Source organism: Nanorana parkeri, unplaced genomic scaffold, assembly GCF_000935625.1.
Source record: "Nanorana parkeri isolate BGI_ZX_2015 unplaced genomic scaffold, ASM93562v1 scaffold3729, whole genome shotgun sequence".
NCBI lineage: Eukaryota > Metazoa > Chordata > Amphibia > Anura > Dicroglossidae > Nanorana > Nanorana parkeri.
Window position 1 is genome coordinate 19,285 of NW_017309997.1, and position 8,359 is coordinate 27,643.

The following is an 8,359-nucleotide window of genomic DNA, read 5'->3' on the forward strand; positions in this document are numbered from 1 at the left end:
AAAGATTATTATTTTATTTTCAAACTGCCGTGCAATTTATTATAAAAACAACTAAACTGGACTTACAGAAGTCAGCAGATCATTTGTCCCTTTAATGTCATTGTCTGCTTGCTTAATAGCTTTTTCAGCAGCACTCTGTGCTTTGCCTGCTTCCTCTAGAGCTTCTTTCACCAGATCAGCTGTGGCCTTAACATCTGATGCGCTTTGGCTATAATGAGACAAAGTAATACATTTTAGGAGATTATTAACACTAGTCACAAATTATAAATACTTTCTCCACTCATTCCCAACTCTTTCACTTCTTGGAAATTATAGATTAGGTAACTTTTCTATTGACAATAACTGTAATAATGTAATAAAAACAAACATTCCAGATCTGCTGATGAAAAACTGTAGTATTGTTGTAGATCGACAGTATATTTACAGTTACTATACAGACTCCAGTTGACTTCTCATTTGCAGAAAGTCATATGAATACAGCGGATATTGCAGCCAATGTCAAATGTAATATAGTATCTACAAAAATGTACCTTTCTTGGCAATAAAGTCTTCTTAGGTGGCCCATTGGCCTGGAAGACTGTCTGAGTGAACACTAAAACTGAGCCTGGCACTCATGGCTACATAAGGCCTGTAGACCCTCCATTTCCTTGTATCAGTAGATTGCTAGGGTGTAAACTAACATTTGGAGAATTTCTAACTGCGAATACAGGTAATGAATACACTTTAAAAACTGGTTATCTCATTGCATTAAAAGGTTGTGTTGGGTTTTAGAACATACAGTTCATCCCAGGTAAAACTTACAGGGACTTTAGGTCTCAAATCTTCACTTAGTAAAAAAGCACTGACAAGCCCATTTAATCTCAGGTGTGTGATGTAGTAGTATATAGTAATATTAGAATAGGTCAATGTGCCACTCTCCACTTTTTTTGCAAAAGCATTACCTTGATTTTTTAGCTTCGTCCAGCAGAGATTCTGCTTTAGCTATGTCCCCAGCGCTTTGTTGAAGGATTGTTTCTACATCAGAAAGGCTTTCCACTCGTTCCTTTATATCTTCAGTAAGAGCTTGCAGCTGCTCAGGAGTAGTGGGCATCTCCATTTTCAACACTTCACTAGCAACAGCCTCAATACTATCCAGATCAGCTCCATCTTCTATGTAAGCAAAACAACATTACTTGTAGAGGATGTACCATAATGAACACAGCATTTTTAATTCTGACTTTATTCGTCAAAGTATAGGTATAATGGCAGTGCAAAAGAAAGATACTGTATGTGAAGCAGACACAGAATGAACAAGGACTTCTGACCTGACCCCACCAAGCCTATTATTGCCTGCTCAATGGATAGTGGCACACTGATATATTCCAAAAGCGGCTTCTTTATTGATTCATAAAATCAATTGCACAGTAGATAGAGAGACTCTAAAATGTTTCATATGCAGAAAGGTGCTTCGTCCCTATGAAACATGTTAGATGGCTCTGTTCATTTCCTGTGTAATTGAGCGCATGGATCAATAAAGAAGCTGCCTTTGGAACATGTCAGTGTGCAACTATCCAGTTTTTAGCAGTGATGAGCACCTAACTTTAGTGGGCAAGCTTGGACCGATACTATGGTTTAATAATACTGGCTGCTCTAGATTTGTGAAGCCTACCCCATTCTCTGCTGCATTCGTATTATAATAGGTAGTCCCAATTATAAATTACAATAATAGAAACAACAGTAGGAGGAAAAAAAAGGTAAAAACCAGATCATTTTATCTGACTTTACATAGCTTAATTGTAACACTGCCTTTTTGACAAACCAGAAATTCTGCAGGGACCAAATGGTAACATTTTGCAAATATTATTTATGGTCCTTTTTATGTCATTATGCCTGTATAGGCATTTGCAATATCCATTGTGCCCTATTGGAAGACATCAGTAGTCTTAGGCTCAATTCCCCAAAAGAGCAAACTAAATTTGAGCACTTCTTTCTTTTGGGTGCGGTGGAGGCATTGCAGGCCTAAGTGGATGGAAAAAAAAAATACTGCTTACAGAGTGGACTATTTTGCCTTGCAATAACCAAAAGGTGGTGCTACTCTGTCTCTGCACTCTGACAGAGCAGCAGAAGGGCTCGAAATCACAAACTTTGCTTACTATGCCCAGAAAAACTTTTGTGCACGGCTTTCTCCACTTGGGAAAAGCACAGAGAAAAGATACTTTTATACTGAAATTCATTCTTCTCAGATTCTGCATTTTCTTCTGCTCACATTAGGGGGTGACTATAGTCCTTATTCTGTTATATGAAAAAAGGTAGGAAGCCTATACATACGCATTAAAAAGTCCCTGATTTGCTTGATGAGATTTCTTAGGTCTTCATTGCTTTTGTCAACTTTCTCTTTTGTTGAGTTGGCTTTATTTAGAACACTTTGGGCATTTTGTTTTGCCTCCTCTGCTCTTAACTTTGATTCCGCAACCTAGTAATAGAGATAGAAAAAGAAAAAAAATAATCATGAGTGAGCTCTCCACAAAACCACAATAAATAATCCTCCAAACAAGATTTCTTGTTCCGTTCCGTTCTGTTACTGAACATGGCTAATTCAACACCTTATTAGACCTGTTGTCAATACTTATGGCAAGCTACACAATATGCCCATGTATAGGCATAATATTTAAATTGGAAATCTAGGCAAATATTAAAAACAACACTATTTAATCCAGGTATATATTCATACATATATACAAGTAGCTTAAAGCTGAGCTTCAGACAGATATTAAAACACCATTTTATTTTTTTTGCTTTAAAAATAATTTTTAGCTACAGGGAGAGGGAGGGCAAAACTATGTACCAGTCAAAGCTCTAAAACTTTGTACAATCCCTTTCACAATGAACATGCCTTCAAGAGATGAGCAGAAGGCTAAACTCATCAATCTGCTGCTACTCCTTCAAAAGTTCAGCCACAGGCTGGGTAGGTGAGTATTACCCATGAATTAAGAGGAGGGGGGAAATAAACTGTGCACATGGAGGATGACTGTAGCTAAAAGGCGACACAGGTCTACCGCATATACATGGCTTCCTGAAATTAGGGTTTTCTATCTGGAGTTCTGCTTTATTGCTTTAATACCTCCATTTTCAGAAACCAAAGTGAATATCAAGCCAAAAACTTTTTTTTTGTAGTTTTGGATACAGAGGGAAAAGGATTAGATTTTAACTTCCATCTTTGGCTCCATTAACCTCCTTGGCGGTATTCCCGAGTGTAGCTCGGGGTTACTTCTCCATACCCTGAGCTACACTCGGGAATATCCCACTGTATTTACTTACCTTGTCCCTCGAGCCGTGCGGTGTCCTCCGGCCGGCACCGGCATCTGTCTTCCGGGTTCCGTCCCTTGCGAGCGTACGCGTCGCTCGGGGGCGGAACCGGCAGGAAATTCGGGAAAAAAACAAAAAAAATAAAATAACAAAAAAAATCGCGCCGAAAAATTAATGAAAATCAAAAGAATCATACCGCCAGGGAGGTTAAAGAGATTTAGCCTAATTTCCTGTCCTGGTGAAAAACAGTTTCACCGCACAGGAAGGGAAATTCTGCAACAGGGACACTGACAGAAATAAAAATCTGATAGGGGTTCTACCCTTCCCTAACTCAAGCAGATTTGTATTTCTCTCTGTGTTGTTGTTAGAGAGGTTTTCAGCAGTACAGGAAGTGAGGGGTAATCTCCCTGATGGAGCCCCAGATAGTAGTGAAATCCTAACAGGGGTTCTAAGCCTTCCCCACTCTTCCAAAAAAACTAGGAATAATTACATGGCTGGACATACAGTTTAGAAATCCAAATAAATGAACACAACAAACATTTCAGTTCTCATTCTTACCAGCTTGGAAAGCTCCTCCACTTCTGCCATTGCACTCAGAATGTCTTTATCAAAATTCATAACGGTTTTCCATGCACTGTTGGCTATGTCCACCAAGCCATTACAACCATCTCCTCCACATTTCCTCTTGCCATCTTCTGTTGTGCAGCCAAGCCCTCCACACTGTGAAACTTCACATGATGCACCAACTGGTGTTCCACAAGTCTGGAGAGAAAGAATTGTAAGCTTTTAATGCGAGTCCAACTCCTGTCAGTACTGGTGAGGTCTACATTATTGACACAAAACTCAAAACAAGGTGCAGTTACTCACAGTAACTAACTATAAATCGCAGATTGTACCAGTTTAGAGACATCAGTGCAAAAAACAGTATATCTCATTAATTACTAAGATCTGCTTAATTACGAACATCTCTTTCAACACTGGTCTTTCTACTAAATAGTAATTCACTAAAAACTGCAGATCCAGAGACATACAGGAAACTGAACCAATATGCAAAGCTTGATGTCTTATTAAAAAGCTTAGCTTGACCCGCTCCTCCCCAAAGCCTCCTTTTGGTTAGTTAAGTCAGTTATCATATTAGAACTAGATGCAAGGTTCATGGATAGAGCCAAGCTCAACATTGTTTTTTTAAATTATTGGTATTTATATAACGCCGACAATTTTTACGCATCGCTTTACACAGTGCACATTCACATCAGTCCCTGCCCTCAAGGAGCTTACAATCTATTGTCCCATGTATACATACAAGGGCCAATTTACACAGGAGCCAATTAACCTACCAGCATGTCTTTGGAGTGTGGGAGGAGGAAACCCAGGCAAACACAGGGAGAACATGGAAAATCCTCGTAGATAGTGACCTGGCTGGATTCAAGGACCCCCAGTACCACAAGGCAGACACACTAGTCACTACACCACTGTGCTGCCCTGCATTGTGATTCACAAATAACTTCGGTTGCCTTTATCTGTGGATTGCTTTTATATGCACTTTTTACTGAAGGTAAACTCTGTTTTACATATTTTAATCATGTGCTTCGGTTGAGTTGCCCCGGCTTGTGACAGCTTTGCAGCTGTGTACAGCATTGGTTTATGCGCTAATGTTTCATAAACACATTAGATTTATGTTCTTTATAATTTCCAGATGGTATGATCAGACCATTCACAAGTAAATGTTGGCAATCTGAAATCTACTTTAACTAGTGTTTTAGTTAATAAAATTCTCAGACAAAGTTATTTGGTACCACTATTAACTGCATGCAAGTATTGCTGAAATGATGCCTAGCATTTACTAGGCCATTATAATATACTGTACATGTTACTTTCTTTTTACTACACTCATGTAGGCAGCAGCTGTATTTGCTACTGCTTGACATTTCATGTAAATATTTTTGGAACGCTGTGTTGCTTTTTTAAAACCTTTTTCAGATTTAGGAATTTTCTTGGCATTCAATTTAGCTCCAGGTGTTTCAAACAGGAAGCCAAGATGTTGTTTTCTTAGAACATTTCCACATTCTTCTACACCATAGAAGCAAATGTTGCACATTTTGCAATGTTAATTCACAGACAGACTGCAAACAACACTGGATTTAAGCAATGTTGTACATCCAGGAATATTTAAACGTAGCAATGAAAGAAAAATAATACCTCATAAGACTGACTGTGCACTTTGTGAACCAGGATTCTTAAAATGGATACAAATTAAACTAACCAACTCTTTTTCTGTATCCCCTGTTATCAATGAACAGGAATCATTTATGAGTGTTCCTGTTGAGGAACAGAGTATGTTTACTATAACTACAATTATGAATGAACAGGAGATGTAGATCACTCCCATTCATTCATAATTGAGGATACAGTAACCATACCATATCCTCAATTATCTACAAAACACTCAGCGATCGCTGATCACTGAGTGTTTGATCTCGCTCTCCTCTCTGACACACTGTCACACGAGGCTGAGCGAGCAGTGCACGGAGGAGAGCTCAGACTCCTGTGACAGCGTGGGCTGTCTCTGCCCCCCACACCGCTCTGCTGGACTGTGATAGGCGGCTGAGCGGTGAGGGAGGAGAGACACCGGCCGATCACGCCGGTCTCCTCCCGCAGCGCTCGGCCGGCTGTCACTTTCTCTCCTCCCCGCTGGGACACAGAGCAGCGCCCAGTGGAGAGGAAAGAAATCACGGCTGCGCCGACAAAACGGCAGGAAAATGGCACTTTCGGCATTTAGCCAAAAGTGCCATTTTTGGCCGGCGCCACCTTCAGCTTTACGCCCGGGGCCAGCGCACCGGCTGCCCCATGGTTGTTACGCCACTGACCCCACCCCCCCCCAAAAGAAAACCCACTGGTATACATATTGGATGTCTAGAAATAGCTGTACATTTGCTGGTTATAGGTGCCATACAGTTAAAATGACATATAATGGGTGTCAAATCTAACAATTAAATCTATAACAGAATCTAAGAGTGTCTAAAGATCAAGGCTTGCACAACACTGCGTTAGCCAAGGCCATGGCCATCGCTTTAATGAGGTACCCTGAGGCTATTGCCTCAGGCGGCAGCTTTGCGTCATGTGGGGGGGGGGGGTGTAAGGCAGAGTGGCATGCATTGCAGTGTGCCTGCCTGCCCATTTCTGGCCGGAGCATTCCAGGTTTACAAGAGCCAAGTGTGGGGGGATGTATAAGGGCAATAACACCTCCCACCCAGCTCCTGGCAACCTGAGACGCTCTGGGCAGAATCCCATCCAGCCCCCGGCAACCCCAGTGATGTCACTGGTTGCCAAGAGCTAGGTGGGACGCCTGCTAGAGTGTCCTAGGTTTCCAAGAGCCGAGCCAGGAGATGCAGAGCCTGCAGAGGGAGCTGTGTCCTCTCCTGTCTGGCAGCCCTCCCCAGGAGGCAAAAAGTCTAGGAAAGCTAAGGCTATGTCTTTCAAGATGACTTGATGCCAAGTCCCATCATACACATCAGCCACATCATATTTGTATATATCAGAGAAGGTGTCAGCACGGGGGGAGATGCCAGCTTGGAGAGAGCTGTACTAGGTGTTCATTGCATTATCCAGCCAGATAAAACAGAATGAACAGACAAACCCCTAGAAAGATCAACTGTGATCGCTTTAACGGAAACCTGTTTTCAGAAAAGTATGTAGGCTGCCATTGATGATCTCTGATGTTGAAGATTTCTTGCCTGTCACACTGATCTTTCTGATATTAATGGTTTTCAGGTCACAGACCTTGAAGTTACTCTGACTTGGCTTGCTACATCTTTTCTCTGTGTCAGTGACTCAGAAAGCACTGAAAACCAGACAGAGCCAAACATTTTCAGGCGAGGCGAGTGATGGCAGCCCACATTTATTATTTCTAGTATAGGTTTACTTTAAAATCTCTCCATGTCTTTAAAAGTAAAGAAAGTGGGCATAACTAGGTCTATGTTTGGGACCAATATTGGTTTTAATAGTGCGGTAACAAATATGCTATTTTGTTGGTTGAATTATTCTTTGAGTGAGCAGCATTTAAAAGGCTATGGACAGCTTTAACTATTGAAGCCCATGTAAGCAAAGTCAGCCATCTTAAATAAAGTTCCTATTCTAAAGAGACCATTTTAAGTGCAGTAACCCAGAGCAACCAATTCAAATTCAAGCTGCTAAAGACAAATTTGTAAAAAAAAAATGAACTCTTGTCCCTGTCCCTAGGCGTTTTGTAGCTGTTACCAACAAGCTGCAAAACGCCCAACACAAGAAATCCCATGATTTTCAATGGCCCCTGTGCATTCAGACACCAGCAGCAAAACTTAAAAAAAAGTACATGAGCTTCTTTTGGCAGTTTGCAGGTCCCTTTTCCCCATAGACTTTAATAGAAGCGACACGCTTCTGTGCGCATTTTTATGTGTGCGCGTTTGACTCCCAAACTGCCAGCTAAAACACACATCTTCATCTGTGTGCATCTAATGTGCGCAAAATTATGCAAAAACTTTGACACCTAGTTGTGAACAGAGGTTAAAGGTTATGAAACCTAAATATTAGCATTAGAGAATAAAGAACTTTACTTTTTTGGGGGGTAAGATACAGTTGAACATTTTAAATGAAGGTACACACACCTTTTCAGACAGCAAAGAAAGATCCAAATTCTGGACCTCGCCAGCAAGTTCATCTAAAAATCGAGACTGCTCCTCTTGCCCTTCTTTAAATGCAATATATTTTTCATCTATGAGATCTTCCACTACCCGTCGTGTAGACCCTGAATGTTCAAGAATGCTATCTGGGTTCACAGCAGAGGCATTGACCTTCTCCTCTGCCTCTAGAGACATCTGGAAGTATTTATTGATGCTGTCCATAGCTCCTATAAAACACAAAATGACATGTCTGTGTGCATGCAAGCACTCCTTGTCAGCTTAATCATATTTAAGAATTTGTTTTATACTTTCTCGATTCCATTACTTGTTATTTTCCTATACATACATACATACATACATACATACATACATACATACATACATATATATATATATATATATATATATATATATAT

The 8,359-nt window shown here is 40.6% G+C and overlaps 1 pseudogene; it reads right to left on the bottom strand.

The window, feature by feature from the left end:
* LOC108803438 overlaps positions 1–8,359 on the bottom strand; it is a 16,734-nt pseudogene that overhangs the window by 4,188 nt on the left and 4,187 nt on the right.